Consider the following 19,551-nt stretch of genomic DNA (forward strand, 5'->3'; position numbering starts at 1 on the left):
CTGCAATTTCCCCTCCAAGTTTTTTCTTCATATTGTTAACCTCTTCCTTTACGTCATTAAATTTGTCTGTGATATATGTTCTGCAATCTTTAATTACTTGTGCGAAGTTCTGCTCCCCTTCCTGGTTTTTAGTTTTTTTATTGGATTCAGCCATGTTTTCCTGATTACTGGTTTGGTTTGTAGTTTTTTGTTGCTGTCTGGTCATCATTTTATCTTGATGGGTTTAATCAGTTCCTTAGCTTCTTTGTGTAGTCTTGGGGATTAATTAGCTGTTGTTTTTGCATAAGTGTTATATCTTCTTTTTGTCACTTTATTCTTCTTATTCTAATTTCTTATTGCTGGCTGAGATCATTTGAAGGAATGTATTAGGACCAGGGAAGGCAATTATGTGAGAAAGGAAAATGTGTTAAGTATTATTGGTAATAAATGTTAACAGAGAACAATATGAGATCTGGGAGGATCAATATTAGATTCATGTAAGTTGTGTAGAGATATAGCAGTAAGTAGAGTACCTATAATGAGGTAGTCAACTGAATATGGGAGGAATATTGTATGAATTAAAAAGCTAGTGTTTTCATGAGAGAGGGAAAGAGAAAAGAAAGACAATAGTTTCAAGAGTGGATAAAAGACAGAGAACAAAACAAAAGTATTAAAAATTAAGAGTTCGACAATTTGGGGATCAAAGAAAGGGAGTTGGAATATAGGAGAGACAGTAGATGATGGAGGATATCAAGATGTGGGGGAAAGAGGATAGTGTAGGTAGTCAAAATCAATACACACAGAAATGAAGCAATGGCGGTTGAGGAAACCCAGCAAATGTGAGGTGTTCCCTGCAGCATCTATTGTATAATTAAGATAAAATACAGTAAGAAGAAAATGAGGGACAAGAGAAAAGAGAGAGAAAAAGAAGAAAAAACAGAGAAGAAAGAAAGAAAAAGAGGGTGTGGGTAAAGAAAAGGGAGAGGAACAAGTAAGGAAAAGGAAAGAAGATGTAGGACACCTACTACAACAACAACAAAAAAACCCTAAATAAATGAAAAAAAAATACCTTGGGGGATACAATGGTAGAAAAAAACTGGGAAATAATGCAATTTTAGCAACCAGCACAATAAAAAATAAAAGATAACAAAAAAAAAACCACAAACGTTGAGGGCTAGGACAATCAATGACCTCAGATGGACCTCAGGGATTGGTGGATTCAGGGATGGAAAGTCTGTGATATTGCAGACTCAAGAGGTGTGAGTCTCTTGGGTGTGGGCCACCAGGGTTTAGGGGACACAGACCTGGCAACCTCAAATCCGGTTAACAGGGAGCCTGGGAGCACCGCAGTGCAACACAGCCTTCAGGGATCCCCGCAGCTGGATGCAAGCCCTATAGGAGTGGTCACATCTGCAAACTCTGACCTATGTATCCAAAACCCGCAAATTCCCCTCTCTCTAGGGTCTCTTCTGTGGCTGTATCACCAATTTGACTTCAGGACACCTCCTCTCCTGCAAGCCCCCGAAACAGCCAGTTGGGGGCGCCTCTATATTGCAGCCAATTTAAGATCACCCCAGATCAGCAGCTGACCTTGGGCATGGGGCTCCCGCTGGAAGCGTTATTATTCATGTCAGAAATCAAAAATTTCCCCGCCTCGCCAAAAACTCCCGACCGTCTCACCAAATTGGTTTGCAAAGGCCTCCTGCCCTGTCAGCCCCCCAGTAGCCCGCTCAGGGCTCACGAACTCCCCAGTACTGCAGAGCCTCCAGGAATCACTGCCGCAGCACTGGTGCCGCGGCTCTGCCGGCCCCAGGAGGGAGCGTCCCGCAGGCAGCCCCCAACTCCGTATAAGAGAACCCCAATTTTATCCTCCACACGAATTTTCTGTTACCTTCCCACAAAATCGATGTCCAGACACCTGCCCTGCAAAATCCCGAAACAGCCTGGTCCCGAAGAATTTCCAACGCTGCCCAGCTGCTTCTCTTCAAAACATGAGCCAGGTAGAGACTAAGTTACTTCAAGCAGCATGAGGATAATCTTCAGTGAGAGTAACAAATTCCTCTGATGGGTATGCAGAGCCCCCTTCTTAACTCTTCCAAAGTGCAATGCATGTACTTCTTGTGCAGCACAACTCTCTCTTTGGCAGAAGTGGGGCAAGAAAGAAACAGCAGGCAAAAACTTGACTGCCAGAGACCCGAGACCTTAGGTTTGAATGCTAACTCTACAGCGAACTCAGATTCTATAATCTTGATGTTCCAAACATTGATTCTTATTCTCATAAAACATTCCCCATTCAGAAATTTTCTTACAGATTTTTACCAAGTAATTATAAAAAAATACAAACAATCCTCAAATCAACAGTCACACTATAGCCAGAATCTGAGAGGAATTTGCTACTAATCTCCATGGGGCCCTGGAGTTCTGTGGAATCCAGACAGCAGACTATGAGGAAAATTCATGGCCAGCCATCAACTTGGCGCCACCTTCCTCACTCAGACCCTCCAAGTCTATTCTCTGCCTTCCCAGCCCACGGCAGTAATGAAAGCACTAGGCCCTGGCCTTGGGCAGTGGAAATCTGGGAAATGAAATCTTATAAAAATTAAGTTGCAGGGATGGGTGTTGGGAGGCAAATAAAACAAAAACAGTAGCTGTAGGGGTTGTAAGTGGTACATTTTGTCATCCACTAACTGGGATGATCTAAATGGGGTCCAGGAGCCACATTCCTCACAATGCTGGACACCCCTGAGTGATACCATCAGAAGGTTCCATCAGGCATATCAAGGACACAGGTCTGGTCTCCTCATGTAGCTCAGTGACTCCTTAACCTGCTGGTGCTAGAGCCAGGTGGCCAGCAGGGTTGCTGTGGGACTAATCTCTCAGTGAGTTTGCTGGTCCATATAAATTGGTTTAGTGTATAGCTGTGGAGTGGAAAAGAGTGAGTTCACTGAGTTGTAACTGGGCTGCAGCTGTTGAGGTCACCTAGGAACCTCAAAAATCACCCACAGTCTCCAGCCAGTTGACTTTCTTTTACTCTTCTTCACACTCCCTGCTACAGGGACATGGCCCAGAGCATGCATCACTGAGGGTTGTTAGGGAGATGGTATATGTTTGGATGTAGGAGCTTCTCACTCCAAGGGCTAATGCAGTGACTAATCTACCATCTCAGTGTAGACAGGTCATGTTCATGGCTCACTAAGAATGGAATGGTGATGCCCCCACCAAAGATTTTAAATTCTTTTCATGTCTCAGTTTTTATGTCTCAATTGTTCCTCTAGAATCCCACTTTAATCTCTTTCTATCATCTCTTGACCAGAGAAGTGAGAGTAGAATTAAACTGCTCAAGTGTGGAACACACTGAGAAGCTCCCCTGTGAGAGTGTGTGCTGGAGACAGATTTGCGCCACAGAAACAAGACCAGAAGGGAAGACTCTACTGTGATGAATCTTGTAGAATTAATGAGAATGGACCTGTTGGGGTTCCTGAGGGAATAAAGCCTCCAGGAATTGGCAACACCATGTTCCAAAAAAAAAAACAATAGGAGAAAAGAGACTATGTTTGTCTAGCCTTAGAAGTGAGAGACATGGAACTGAACTGAACAGGGCAAGATGGAGTGGCACCTGGGTCAGAGAAAGCAATTCTAAATGATTCTGGATGAGTCCAAGGAGGGACTTGGCCAGATCATGAAGGATATGAAGGATACTGAGAAGTGTGTGCTTGACTGTAGGGGTCACATTGGATCAAGAGAGGATTCTCCTCTGTAGGCGACATGGTAACACTAGCATGTAGAGAGAACCCCCTAGCAGCAGAATACAGAAAGGATTGATGAATAAACTGGGGGAAGATCAGAGTCAGGGAGACAAATTTGGAGGAGGAGGCCAAAATTATGGCATAGGATGATGATGTCCTTTCATTGATAGTGATGTTGGAAGAGAAAGAAAAGGGTTAATTTAAAATTCAATGTGCAGGTGCAATTGGAAAGACTTGGATATAGATGGAATTTGAGGGTCAGGAAAAGGGAAGCATCAAATATGGGGATGATAGATCTGTTTCTGAATTTAGATGGATGTTTTTACATCCTCTGAAAGAGGTCCAGCAGAATCTTTGTTTTCTGGACAAATATATTATTTTTTACTGTGGTGACTTTAATTTTTCAGGAGTTTCTAGGACAGAGGAAAGGATATGCCAAGTGATTTTTACATTTTAAAATTTTTGTTCTTTAATGCTATGTAATATTCTAAGTTAAGAAAGTACTTGTTCAGGCTGAATGGTCCCAAATGCCAGATGCATTGGAAGGTATGGCCATTGTACCCTGAATTTAAGTGTTGTGAAAACTAAAATCCCAGCTACAGAAGCATATGGGGAGAGTGTCTCAGGAACCCTCATGATTACATCATAAAACACCATCTGCAGACACCAGGCCTCCACCAGGAGTTCTGAGAGGCTTTAGTTTCTCCTGGATATCTGGCTAGTCCTAGGGGAGAAGGGACATATTATGATCATTTTCCCTGTGTTTCTGTTTCCATGAAGGCCCAGAAGCTCAGGTCAGAGCAGAACACTCCAAATGAGTCCACCCTCCCTCACTGCCATTCCTGGCTGCACTCCAGCTATAAGGGCGCTGTCCTCGAGACATGGACTGAGAGCCACATGTGTAATGAAATATAATCCCACATAAAAAGTGTAAAATGAAAACAAAATGAAATAATTTAAAAATAGAGGAAACTAATTTGTATCAAATATTTTATTCTGCCATAAATATATCCCCATATTATAATTTCAAAGTTCAATCAATATACCAATTTCTTAATGAAAGATTTTAAGTTCATCATTTTTAATAACTCTCCTAAATCTGTTGTTTTTCACTGACATCATATCTCAATTCTGAAAGCCACAGCTCAAGCACTTACAACCAAGTATAGCCATTGCCTGCCATATTGGAAGAGCAGGTCTAGAGCAGAGGGATGCAAACTGTTTTGGTAAGAGCCATTTTACAAATATTTCCCACTTTTCAGGCCAAATGACCTTCAAGAGATCAATTTGACTTATGTAGTGAGAAAACAATTACAATCGCTATATAAGGAAATATACATGGATATATTTCAATAAAACTTTACTTACAAACACAACAGGGGTCCTGACTTCACCTGAGTGTCTTATGTGCTTACCACGGGTCTAGATTTTCACATAACAAATATTTTTTCTTCCATCGTGGTTGTTTTAACCCAGATGCACATCCCTGAGTCCATTCTGCCTGGAAGCTCTCCTCTTACCTTCCAACCTCTGCTGCCCAGGATCATCATTCTATTTATGGACCCCTAAACCATGGACTCAATCAGCACTGGGACCAATCTCAGACAAAGGAAATCCTACTCAGATTAGGGAGGGCTGTGTGGTCACTTGTGCTCCTGAGTGGAGCAGCCACAGAAGGAGCTGAGTTCTCTCTCACTATTCCTGACAACCATGCTTCCATTCCTTCCTTGGGGCTTAAGGGAGTCCCCGGGCTGCACCAGAGGGAACTGGGCATCAGAGAGAGGACAGTCAGGATTCTGTGCTAAGTCCTGGTTGGTCTGTTTCTGTCCTTTGCCCTACTGTTGTTGAATCAACAGCAAATTCCACTAGTGGGATCCTCAGGGGAAACACATCCTCAGAGATTCATTCACTCCTGGGGAGGCTACCACACTGGGCTCAGGGTTTAGCCATGGTGAAGAGCCTGCAGCCTGAAGAGGGACTTCTGGATCATGAAGATGCCTCCTTTCTGTGAGGAGGGGGCAGTGGGCAGGAAGTCAGGGGCCAGTTCTCTCTCTCCAGGGCAGCAGGGGCTACTTGCATGGGCCCAGATGGGACACCAGTAACCTTGCTCTTTGTGAGGCAAAGCAGCCAAGTGCTCCTGAACCCAAGGAAGCTCAGGCCAGGCCTTATCAACCCACAAGCAGAGAAGACTGAGGGAGAGTTCAGGGGTGGAGGCCCAAAGGGGTGGTCAATGATTTGTCTGTAGGAGTCTTTTCTCCACGAATGCTGAAGTTTTTAAAAGAGATATTGGGCAGCTCAGAGACAGCTGTGGGGCCTCAGGAAGCAGACCTCTGGGGAGGTCTCCATTTTGGCCTGGAGTCACTTCCTCCTTGCTCTCTTCACTCTCTGCCCAGCTGACTGGCTATCAGGTGGTCAGGAGAAGGGACAGAGAAAGAACACTTAGGCTCTGCCATGTTTCTTTTATCCTAGGGATGTAATGAGGCCATGACTCCAGTCTGACCATCCTTGTGTCCCTTCCCTTCATTGCATGGTCCTGGGCACAGTCTGGGCTGACACAGGAAGCCTCAGTGTTGGGGCCTATGGGAGGGAGAGTCATCATCACTTGCACAGGGAGCAGCAGCACCAGCATTAGTATACACGGTGCAAGTTGGCACAAACTGCATCCCGTGGATTCCCACAAGACTATGATGCTCAGAACTACTCGGCCCTCAGTGGTCCCAGATCAGTTCTCTAGCTCCAAGTCAGGCAACATGGGCTCCCTGAGCCTCTCAGGCTTCCAGCCTGAGGACGAGGCTGTCTATGACTGTTCTTCACTTCAAGTGGGCACCCGTTCTCCCACAGTGCTGCAGAAACATGGGGAATTGAGAAAAAAACCTCCCTCTGCCTCTACTTGGCATCTCATGATCTGCCTCTGCCTGAGACCAGGACTAGCTCAGGAGACTTTGGCTGTCTCCTCACAGATTCTGAGCCTAAAACTCAACCCATTAAATGGGGTGTGGCTCACATCCTGGCTTCATCCTGACTCACTCTTACCTGAATATCTCAGCCTCTCCCCTGCACAACTACTAGTATTGCTTCCCTGGAAGCACTCAAGGAGCCATGGCCATGAACTCATCCTCATAGCCTGTCATCTTCCAGACCGCAGAGCCTATGCTCAGTCCACAGAGTTCCCTGAATGGTGATGGAGGAGGTTAGGTAACAGGACCCATAAGAATGAACAGAATCCATGCTCTTTCCAGGCTCAGCAGCCTCAGGGGTCACACAGGACTACTGTCCCAAGAAATGAGGTCCAGACCTTCCCAGGGAACCCCTCCCTCAGCATATCTAATAGTTAGGGTCTGCCAGGGATAAGTGCCAGGTGCCCTGTGGCTTCACACCTCAGTAGAGGGACTTCCCCTGGACACAAGGCCTTAGGTTGGAGACCTTCCTGCTGACCCTTCTTCCTGATGATACTAAATTGTTGCACATATCAGCATGATGGCCCCATGGAAAACTAGAAAATTCCCTTTAAATTATGAACAAAGAATTGAGAGGAAGAGATTTGAATCTCTATAAAAAGATATAAGTATGTTCTATTTATGAAGGAAGGCATAGGAGGCTATTGATGCCATAATTTCTCTCTCTCATCCAGACACTCCGAAGGTTGTTCTGAGATTTAGGTAAAATAAGTCATGTCATAACCCTGTTCAAGCTCTCCCTGCCTGTGACCCCTTGAGCAGCAAGAGGCCATCAAAATAGGCCAGCATTTGCACCCAGACTCCCAAGTCTCCCAAACCCATCCCCATTCTGTTTCATTCTTTTCCAAGCCCAATTCGTCCAGGCTCCTCATCTTCTCCTTCCCTGACCCACCTCCCTTACCTCAGCTCAACAGATCTTGCTCTTCCACCAGCAAGGGACTTCGGCTCTCTTTGTTTCTTGTTCCAGAATGTCCCTAAACCTAGATGTGTCCCCTTCATGAAAAAAAGGAGTTTTCTCCAAGACTGACATTTATGCAGGGCTTTCTGAGGGCCCCACGTCTCCAGTCCCAGGACACCATTCTCAGCTGTTCTCACAGTACCCTCAGCCACTCATCCCTGAGATTCCTGAAGAACATCCAGATCTCTGCCCTTCCTGGACCTCAGAACTCCCAACGTCTAAGTCAAGACCATATCAGTTATATGTAGGGAGCTCTTCTTAACTGAAATAAAATAATAGATCCTTTAATATATTTGAATAGCAGCACTGTACCTGCAGGAAAATTAAAGTTAAAAAATTAAAATAAAATGCCATATTTTCCAATTCCTTTATATGATATTATTGCTTGATATGCTTTTACTATTTTTCTTAACAACTATTCCCACTCTTATGAAGTATACTTTTCTATATAGAGACATCAAGAAATTTGAAATAGTGTCATGATTATTAAACATTTTCAATGAAATAATTTAAAAAATAGTATCAATTTCTATGAACTGTCATCATAAATATTGTCCTAATTTTCCTGTGCGTTTGATTGGTGAACCCCTGTCCCAGCAAGCCTGAGGATGGGGACAATCGCAGATAATTACAGAAAGTGGATCTTCCATGTCAGGTCTGTGATGAAACAGAGACATCTGTGAACTAGGGATCCCAAGTAGAGGGTGGGATCTGCCCTCTGCCCTTCTGCTCCCTTGGGCCAGGACAAATCCCCTCTGAAGGGTCATTAACCTATGCCCCCTCTCCAACAACCACATATATGGTCAGAGAAGAGGGAATGTCTACAGGCTGAGAAGGCCCATCCTTTAGAGGACAGAGTTGTGGCTTCCACACAGAGGTAACTGAGAAGCTCCTGGGTGAAGGGCAGGCCCCTAACCCCTGCCCCGGGAGGATAGGGTGGTGAACAAGGGGGTGGTGAGTGTAGATTGACAGAAATTTCTAATGAGAGGTCAGAGTATTGTTCAAAAAAGGCATATGGATAGCACAAAAGTGCAATTTGCATTTGGTCTACATTTTGGATTCAGGAAATAAGAAAGGTTTCATTGAGATAAGACTGCAGAAATGGTGAAACATGTAGAGGACAGATAATTAATTTGTCTAAATATAAAAGTATAAGTAGAGTCAGTGGAGGTCTGTGTGTGTATAGGGAGGGTGGCAGACTAATTATGGCATTCCATAAATAATTCTCCCAAGGCCCAGGAGAGTCTCACAAAGTCATATCCATACTCAGTTTGTAGCAAATTCATGCCCAGGGACACCCAGGGGCAGGAGAAATAATTTGCGTGAAGGGAAAGAGTATCCCTCAGATGAAGGGAAAGGATAAGAGAGACTATGTGCTATGCTGCTTAGCTGTGGGGCTCAGGAAGCAGAACTCTGGGGCATCTCCACAATTGCCTAGACCCCTTTCCTCCTCACCCCCCTCAATCTTTGCCCAGGTGACTGACCTTTGGAAGCAGGAGAAGGTAGTGTGGGTAGAAAACTGGGACGTCATTTCTTCCCTTCACTTGGGAATGAGATGTGGGCAGTAGCCCTAGACTCATCCTCTGTGTCTCCACCTCCTCTCTTCTCAGGTCCTGGGTAGAGTCAGGGCTGACCCAGGAGGTCTCAATTTCAGGGCTTGCTGGTCAGCATGTCACCCTCACCTGTACAAGAAACAGCCAGGATGTCGGATCTTATAGTATAAGCTGGTATCAACAGCACCCTGGGGGCACACCCAAGATTGTGATGTATGAAATTAACCAGACTTTAGGGATCCCAGATCAGTTCTCTGGCTCTGGGTTAAGGCTAACTTCCTCCCTGAGGATTTCAGATCTCCAGACTGAGGACAAGGCTGATTATTACACTTCAACATTGGACAATAGCACCGATGCAGCCACAGTGCTCCAGATTCACAAGGACCTGAAAAAAACCCTGCCCTTCCCCAGTGAATATGGTTGTCCCTCTGATGATTTCTGACAGACACCAGTGGAGGGTGACTATGGCTGTCCCTTAGCTACACCATTCCATGGTGAGCAACTTAGAGCACAGGAAAATATTAACATGTCCGTGACAATGGCTCCTTCTTATATTTCAAACTACTGTATTGACCTAATTTACATACTACAAAGAAATGAGGCAACAGAGGATGAGAAATCCCAGCAAATGTGAGGTGTTCCTTATAGCCCTATTGTATAATTAAGATAAAATAAAATAAGAGGAAAATGAGGGACAAGAGAGAAAATAATGAAAAAAAAAGAGAAGAAAGGAAAAAAGAAAAAGGGGGGTGGGTAAAGGGAGGGGAACATGTAAGGAAAAGAAAAAATGGTATAGAACAACCACAACAGCAACAACAAAACACCCCCTAAATAACTGGAAAAAAAAAAAAAGAAAAAAAAGACCTTGGGCGATTCGATGGGAGAAAACACTAGGAGATAATGCAATGTTAGCAATCAGGACAAAAAAAAATGAAGAATAAAATAAAAATAATAAAACAAAGAAAAAAAAGAAAAAATGCAAACGTTGAGGGCTAGGACATTCAAGGACCTCAGATGGACCTCAGGGCGTGGTGGATTCAGGGATGGAAAGTCTGTGATACTGCAGACTCAAGAGGTGTGCGTCTCTGGGGTGTGAACCAACAGGGTTTAGGGGACACAGACCTGGCAACCTCAAATCTGGTTAACAGGGAGCCTGGGAGCACCGCAGTGCAGCACAGCCTTCAGGGATCCCTGCAGCTGGGTGCCAGCCCTATGGGGGAGATCACATCCGCAACCTCTGACTTATGTGTCAGAAACCTGCAATTTACCCTCTCACTAGGGTCTCTTCTGTGGCTGTATCACCAATTCGACTTCAGTACACCTCCCGCCCTTTAAGCCCCAGAAACAGCCACCTGGGGGCGCCTCTACACTGCAGCCAATTTAATGACGCTGCAGATCAGTAGCCAGGCCCAGGGGGCGGGGCTGCAGCCAGAAGTGCCGATATCAGTATCGAAACCGAAATTCCCAAGCCTTCCAAAATATTCTCCTAATCCACTTCCAGACGTCTCCCACCCTGCCAGCCCCTGAAACAGCCTCCTGTTGATGTCTTTTTATTGAGAGTGATTTAAGGCCGCTGCACATCAGCAGCCGGCCTTGGGGCCGGGGCTCTAGCCAGAAGCACTATTATTTGTGTCCGCAATCAAAAATTCCCCGCCTTGCAATAAAACACCCGTCTGTCTCCCCAAATCGGTCTGCGAAGGCCTCCTGCCCTGTTAGACCCCCAATAGCCTGCTCAGGGCTTATGAATTCCCCAGTACTGCAGAGCCTCCAGGAATCACCGACATGGTGCCGGTGCCATGGCTCTGCCCACCCCAGGAAGGAGCGTCCTGCGGGCAGCCCCCACCTCCGTGTAAGAGAGCCTCAATTTTACCTTATACACGAATTTTCTCTGTTACCTTCCCACCAAATTGACGTCCAGACACCTCCTGCCCTGCAAAATCCCGAAACAGCCTTGTCCTAAAGAATTTCCAACGCTGCCCAGCCACTTCTTTGCAGGAGAGATTATCAGGTGCACTCACTCAACCACCATCTTGCCCCGCCCTCTCCATTATTAATTTTAATGTGCTTTATTATTAGAACAATTTTCAATGTTTTAAAAATATGAAAAAATAATAAAAAATAATGATTCTATTATTAACATCTTACATTAGTTGGTATATTGTTAAAATTGATGAAACAAGGTTATTACCTTATTCACTGAAGTCCACATGCAAATTTCCTTACTTTTTTGGGTGGAGGTTGGTTTCTTTATTTTATTTTATTTTTAACAACAACAAAATTTTATTTTTGAACATTTAAAAAAAGAGTTCTAAATTCATTGCTTTCTTTTTTTAAATTTTATTTTTAATTATCTTTTTTAAAGTTAATAGATTACTCAAAACATTACATTAAAAAACATGAGTTTCCCCACTCCCCACGCCCCCACCCCCATCATTTTTCATTATATTTTTTGAAGATACATAGATCACAAAAAATGTTACATTTGAAAATATACTCCACACAGCCCCACCCCACTCCTCCCACATCAACAACCACCTTCATTGTTTTGGCACATTCATTTCATTTGGTGATTAGATCACAAAAAATGTTACATTAAAAACATAAGAGGTTCCCACATACTTCACTCCTCACCCCCCACCCCACTCCTCCCATATCAACAACCTCTTTCATCACTGTGGCACATTCTTTGTATTTAGTGAACACATTTTGGAGCACTGCTGCTCCACAGGGATTATGGTTCACATTGTTGTTTACACTCTCTCTGAGTACTTTCAGTGGGTTATGGCAGGATATATAATGTCCAGCATCTGTCCCTGCAATATCATTTAGGACAACTCCAAGTCCCAAAAATGCCCCCACATCTCATCTCCTCTTCCCTCTCCCTGCCCTCAGCAACTACTGTGGCCAATTTCTTCAGATCAATACAACAATATGAGAGGTTCCCATATACCCCACACCCCACTCTACCCCCACTTCTCCCATATCAACAACTTCCTTCATCATTGCGTCACATCCATTCCATTTGGTGAATACATCTTGGAGCACTGCTGCACCACATGGATTATAGTTCACATTGTACTTTACACTCTCCTCCAGTACATTCAGTGGGTTATGGCAGGATATATAATACCCAGCATCTGTCCATGCAATATCATCTAGGACAACTCCAAATCCTGAAAATGCCCCCACATCAAATCTCTTCTTCCCTCTCCCTGTCCACAGCAACTACCGTAGCCACTTTCTCCACATCAATGCTACAGTTTCTTCCATTGTTAGTCACAGTAGTTCTATAGTAGGATACCATTAAGTTCACTCTAATCCATATTTTATTCCTCCAACCTGTGGACCCTGGGTTGGTGATATCCATTTCACTTCTATATTTAGAGGGGGCTTAGATCCCACATGTTAGTTGGATGTGATTCTCCTGCTTGGAGTTGTAGGCACTCTTGGTTCCCTGGTGTGGTGGTTGACCATCTTCACCTCCCTGTCAGCTGACCTGTGTAAGCCCAACAAACTGGAAAGTAGGAGTTGCAACTCTGCTGAGGCTTGGGGCCCAGCTGGCATATGACCAGTCCAGAGATTCAAGTCTCCTGGGCATACACCAACCCCAGCACCAACCACAGGTTCAGTAAAAGTGACAGAGAGGCATTTGTAGAAAGGTCACAAATTTCCTTACATTTTATTGAATGACTTTCCTTTGTCCCAGGATCCCAAAACAAACAGCACATGACAATTAGTCATCATGTCCCTTAATCCAGTTTAGCCTGTGCCAGATACTTTGCCTTTCCTTTTTTAAGGAGTTGACCTATGAAGGAGGACATTTCAGTTATTTTGGAGGCTGCTTCATCCTTGGAATTTGCTGGATATTTTTCTCATGGTATGTTTTGGAAGGAGGTCTCTATGCCCAGCCCACAGTAATGCCCCTGCACTTTGAGAGAGCTGTAGCTACAGAAATTACTTTGACTTCTACTGCACAGGAGATTTGACTTTTTCACTTATTAATTAATTAACATATTTGCTCATTTAAATATGCTCTTTCTCTTAACTGTTTATTGTAGTAGCAAATTTATAGCCATAAAGTTCCCATTTTAACCACATTCAAGTGTATAATTCAGTAATGTTAATTATAATCACAATATGTTGCTATGATCCCTGACATCCATTACCCTGACATTTTGATGCCTGAAACACAAAACCATTTCCCATTAGGCTATAACTTCCTCTTCCTTTCTATTCTCTCCCAAGTCCCTGGTATCCTATAATCACCTAAATTTCCTCTGTGAAATTTGCTTCTCCTAGTTATTTCATATAAACAAGTTAACAAAATATTTGTCTTTTATCATAGTTATGTATATACAATACAAAATTTCCCACTTAACCACTTTCTTAAAACTGCATTTTACAGATATGCCGTGTGGTGTTTATCTATTTACAAATTGATGAACGTTTTGATGGTTTACATTTTGGGGCTATATTGCCTAATGCCATAGAAAATTCACATATAAGGTTTAGTAGAGACTATTTTCTTTTCTCTTGGGAAGATTCCTAATGGTGGGACTTCTGGGACACATGATAACTCCATGTTTAACATTTTTTTGGAACTGCCAGGCAATTTTTCAAAATGGTTGTACCATTTTCCATTCCCATCAGCAATAAAAGAGGGTTCCACATTCTCTACCTCCTCATTACTCTTCTTATTGTCTTTTGGATTTTATACATTCTTGTGCAGATTAAGGGTTATCACATTTTGAATTTGAATTGGGTTTCCTTAATGACCAATGCTGCTGAACTTCTTTTCATTTGGTGTACTATTTTCATTAAGTTAAGAACACCGAAGAGTTTGAGGCACTCCCATGGATCCTTGGCTTTAGAAATTTTAAACAATGGGTTTTTACTTTTGTTGTTACATGGAACAGATTGCCAATTAGGTGAAAACCACAAAACCTTTACTAAGTCTACACTATACTGTGTATCATTTAGTAAGTATATCGCACCTGTACCAATACATTCCCTCAAGAATAACTTTTTTTTTTTGTATTTCAATTCAAGCTCATTACTGCTTGTTAAGAACCCCAGCTTTAAACTAACCATAACTGACATCATAGCCCGAGCCTGCCTACATCTAGATTGTCAGAAAAGCTTTAATAAGCTCCAGAATTCTTCTCAGATGCACTAGATTGGGCAGTAAGATTTCAGTGCACACACAGGGCCTGCTCAAATCTGCCTGTTTCAGGCTCCCCCAGAGCTTACTCAGGACTCTAGACTTGTGCAGACTTTCTCTCCCAAACCCATCACTCACATGGTCACCACTGGAGACCTGGAGACCGGCACCAGGCCCAGCCTGTGGCTTCTGGTGCCTCAGCAGAGGACTCTTCACTGGGGACAAGGTCATGGATGAAGTTTTGAATGTAATTCCTTCTCACTAGAAACAATAAGGTCCATTTTACCAATCATACAACAATAAGTAAGACCATACTGATGGAAGGAATGACAATATAAACAGTGGCAGTCATGATTTTTTAATTTATTATTATAATGGATGTATTTAATAAATATCAGTCAGCACATTAGTAAACTTTATAATTTTTCTTATAACTACATTGCAAATGTTAAGTCCAGGAAAATCCTCAAAACTTTTAAATTATTGAATAATATGTGGGACAAATATAGATATTGAGACATAATTTAAAGAAAAATAAATAATAAAAAAGAATTTAAAAAGTGTCAGGTTGTTGTAGAAACAAAAAATAGGCAATTTGATAAACAGCCCCAAATCAGACCAACCTATGCAATAGTCTAAAGATGGATTAATCAAGCAATTTAAAATTCATGCTTCCCACATGAGTCCCCCACATAATTTTTCTGAGCCCTCACATTCTCCCATAGATCCCCAAGACTCTCTCTATCAATATATCCCCTGTACAAAGTTGCCTCAAAGGTTTTGCACTTCCAGAGTAGTCACTGCCTCATCCTCTCCATGGAGGGCTGCAGAGCTAACACCTTCCTGAAGAGGCGAACTGAAGGATGCCCCTTCTGACAAACCTTCCCTGAATGCCCCAAGCAGTAAGAGATTCTTCCACCACACATTCTCTCTCCCAGTCCTTTTCCTATGCACCCTACAGTTTGTAATTTGTTGGCTTTTCCAAGTTTGTCATTAACATAGAAAATAAATTGATATTTGTAATATTTGTCTGAGTTCAGTGCTTGGGACATTGATGACTCAAATATATGTGTAGAATTAAAGTGAAATGTTGAAAAGGCATGCCCTGGTCTGTTTGCAAAAGTCATTAGTTGGCTCCTCCCATCTCCCCTAACCCTGAGTGGGCTCTGAGACCTGACAGGCAGAGACCCATGAACATTCCTCAATCCAAGACCAGAAGCCCCCAGGGCAAAGCCACACCCAGTTCAGGAGAGATGCCTGCCCCAAAGCCACTCTGCTGGATGGCAGCATTTTCCTCAAAGTTCCAATCACTACTTGACCTTTGGCTCACACTTAGGAAAGGAGGGTCTGGACATTGCCCATTTCATAGGGTTGAGGGAGGAAGACAGGTGGGTGAGGATTTGAACTCTGTCCAGTGTGTGACCCAGACTTAGTACTGTGATCATTATTACCACTGAAATAGCTATTCTAGGACCAGATGCTCAAGGAAACTTCTCTTCCTGGTTTTTCATACCCTATAATGATACTCCCAAGACTCAATCATCAGTGAGGGTGCGGCGGCTTGCTCGGTCGGTAGAGGTGGGGTCTGGCTGCGGACGAGGGGTCGGTCCAGCTCTGGACGAGGGGTCGGTCCCGCTTGGAACGAGGGGTCGGTCCCACCTGGGACGAGGGGTCGGTCCGGCAGCAGACGAGGGATCGGTCTCACAAGGGGTTGCGCGGTTCGGCTGACGGGGTCGCCCGGCGAAGCCGGCGACATAGGGGTCACCCGGCGAAGCCGGCGACGAAGGGGTCGCCCGGAGAAGCAGGCGATGAAGGGGTCGCCCGGAGAAGCAGGCGACGAACTGGGGACAAGGGAGGCCAGGCCCTTGTCAGGGGCTCTCAGGACTGGAGGGCGCACGGCAGAAGAACTACCGCGGAGACAAGGTAAACACGCAAGTCCACTTTACTGAGGGAGAGGCAACAGTTTTATAGGGGCTGGGGAAGGCTGATTGGTCGAAGCCACGCCCTGTTCTGATTGGTTGCCGGCGAAAGGTCAGTGGGCAGTACTGGACGGGGGAGGGGTGGTGGTTAGGGATTGGCTGTCGCTGTTGCTGGGGGAAGGGGCAGGGTTTAGGGATTGGTGGCTGCTGTTGCTGGGGTGGAGGGCAGACTTGAGTTTCCCGCCCACGCCTGGCTATTGCTGCTGTCGGGGGAAGGGAAAAGGGCGGGCTGGATTTTTCCGCCCACACCTGGCTGTTGCTGCTGTCGGGGGAGGGGAAAAGGGCGGGCTAGATTTCTCCGCCCACGCCTGGCTGTTGCTGCTGTCGGGGGAGGGAAAAAGGGCAGACTGGAATTTTCTGCCCTGCGCCTGCGCAGGGAGAAGGAAGAAGAAGGGTGCCACCCCACAAGGCATCGGGTGGTGCCATCTGGGAGGAGGGGTGGCCGCGGAAGCATGGCTGCCGAGAAGGGGAGACCCGAGGGCACTCTGCACCCATGCCGAGCTTCCTTCAGGGGTGGCGGTGGGCCCGACCAACCACCCTATTATGGGGGCAGCGGAATTAGGCCTACCGCGGCTGCTCCCCTGCCAGGCCAGCAAACCACACTTCAGCCCGAGGGGTGACCGCATTTCCCCCTTCTTTTCAAATAGGGCCAGGATGGCAGCAGCAGCAAGTAGACGAAGCCCAAGAGGCAGTAAGCAATGAGGGAAGCGGGGCTGAAGAGGGAGGTGAGTATGACGGGGATACAAATGTACAATTTGGGGGGCAGTATCTTGCCGTTGCAAGCAAGGGTGGCCAATGTCCAATTCTTGTTGATCTCGGTGGCTATAAGGTCCATCTGCTTGTTAAAAGTCCAGGATGACAGCGCGTTACAGGTAGTTGATCTCTTCTTGGCGGCGAAGAGCGGTAGAGGCACTGTGTGATGGTCTGGAGGATCGCAGCGGTGAGGACAAGTCGCGTCAGGGCACCAGCGATGGTGGTGGCGGCAGCGTTGGGAGTGGTGGAGATGTAGGCAAGGACAATAAGAAGGCCAAAGTCTTCACGGGCGCGAGAGAGGCCGATGTTAATGGGGCAGGCTGACATGGGGCGGCCCAATCTGCAACGCAGTAGGGGTTCAAGCGAAAAAAGGAGGGGGGCGGGGGACGAGAAAGGACGCTTTGGATGGCTGAGAAGAGGAGTGAGGTCGAGACAGGAGGAAGCTCCGCAAGCTGCGGGCCGGGGAAAGCGGGTTGCGGGCCGTTTAGCGGGGCTGGTGAGAGGGGTTAGCTTGGCCAGAGGTGGCGAGGGAGAGCATAAGGAGAAGGAGAGAGACTATGTTAATTGGCTCGGCAGCATGGCGAGGGTTGCGGCATCTGCACTGATGGTAGAGTGCGAGCAGTGAACGGACTTCAGGGTTGGATGGTTGCCTCTCGGGGTGGAGGGTGAGCTGGCTCAGTTGGTGCTGGATCACTCGCATCTGGCTCCGTGCCCTGCGGGACATCCGCTGCTGAGGTGGCGGGTTTGACGTATCTCCCGGGGACCCAGATTGGCTGAGCGGCATCCTGCGGGAAGACACAAGCGAAACCTCGGCCCTGGGTAAGAAGGGGGCACGGGCCACGCCACTGACCTGTTTGAGGGTCCTTCCAAAGGACCAGGGGGGCCTGTGTGGGGCGATACGAGGGGCCCCAATGCCTATGGACTGCCGAGAGACCATCCTTATCAAAGGTCAAGAGATTTAGATGGATTAGGACAGCGGTGATGATGTCTCCGGGAGGAGCGTGAGGGAGGATTTCCCTCTGTTTTTCAATTTCTTGTTTCAGACGGCGATGGGAGCTCTCCACAATGGCCTGTCCTTGTGGGTTATATGGGATACCAAAATGGTGGGCGATTTGGTAGAGCTGAAGGAACCTCGCAAAGGATTCACTGCGATAAGCAGGGCCGTTATCCGTCTTTAGGTCCCAGGGGACCCCCATGAAGAGAATCCCTTGCCGAAGGGCCTTAATGCAGTGCTTAGCAGTCTCCCCAGGCAAGGGGACTGCATAGCACATGTGGGAGAAGGTGTCAATTATAACGTGCAAGAACTTAAGGAGTCCAAAGGACGGGACATGCGTGACATCCATCTGCCACCTGGAATTAGGCCTAAGGCCGCGGGGATTCACCCCCTGCGGTTGCAGAGGCCCCAGAGGCAGGAAGGGGGCACAGGTTTTGCATGTCCGCACTAGGTGCTTACAAGTCTCAATTGGCAACTCAGGCAAAAGGTGGTGGAGTGAGGCGGCAGAAAAGTGAAACCTCGAATGTAAGGACTTAGCCTGATTGATAGCATCTCCGACCGAATCAAGGGCAAGGGCGGAGACCGTCTGATCCGTGGTGTCGTTGCCTGCCGCTAGGGGGCCAGGCAACCCGGAGTGGCTCCGGATATGAGCAATATACCAGGGTGCCATGCGTTTTTCAAGAAGGGTCTTAAGGGCATCCAGTGCCTCATCAATAGGAGAGGAGGTCGGGAAGAATGTAGCTAATGCCAAGACCCTGCAGACTTGCAGAGAATAGAGGCTATCTGTAAAGATGTTAACAGGTTCACAGGGGAAGGCGCGAAGCGCTTCTACAATAGCCAAAAGCTCTCCCATCTGGACGGAGTGTAGGTTAAGATGTGTAAAGACTTTCGGCTCTGCGACTCCATCCAGGTACACAACCATGGAGTACTTAGTTCTAGACGCATCCGTGAAAATAGTGACGGACCTCGGAAAGGGGGAGGAAGACGGGAAGGGGAAAAAAGGACTTCGGAAGGGAAATTTGGACACGCCTTGGAGTAGGCGGTGACTAGGGAAATGGCAATTGAAATCGCCTGCAAATCCCTCACACAGCACCTGCATTTGCTCATTATCCCTAATGAGGGAGGTGGTTTCTTTCGCATTAAGCGGCCAAACAATTACGGCAGGCTGAGTTTCAAACTTATGGACGGACAGCTGCACTAAATCGGCTGCGAGAGCAATCCATAGTCTTACTGCGGGGCAGATCTTTTGCATCTTGCTTTTAGAAGGATGGAGCCAGAGGAGGGGCCCGTCCTGCCAAAGAACTCCAGTGGGCGTTCCCTTGGTGGGGAGGACCTACGCCTGGAGAGGCCGCTGGGGATCGAACCGCTGGAGGCAGCAGTTATTAAGGGCCTTATCTACAGCGGCAATGGCGGCTCGAGCTTCGGGTGTGATGGCTATCTTTGCGGACACGGCAGAGGGGGGTTTATGACT

The sequence above is a fragment of the Dasypus novemcinctus genome, chromosome 19, assembly GCF_030445035.2.
Source record: "Dasypus novemcinctus isolate mDasNov1 chromosome 19, mDasNov1.1.hap2, whole genome shotgun sequence".
Lineage (NCBI taxonomy): Eukaryota > Metazoa > Chordata > Mammalia > Cingulata > Dasypodidae > Dasypus > Dasypus novemcinctus.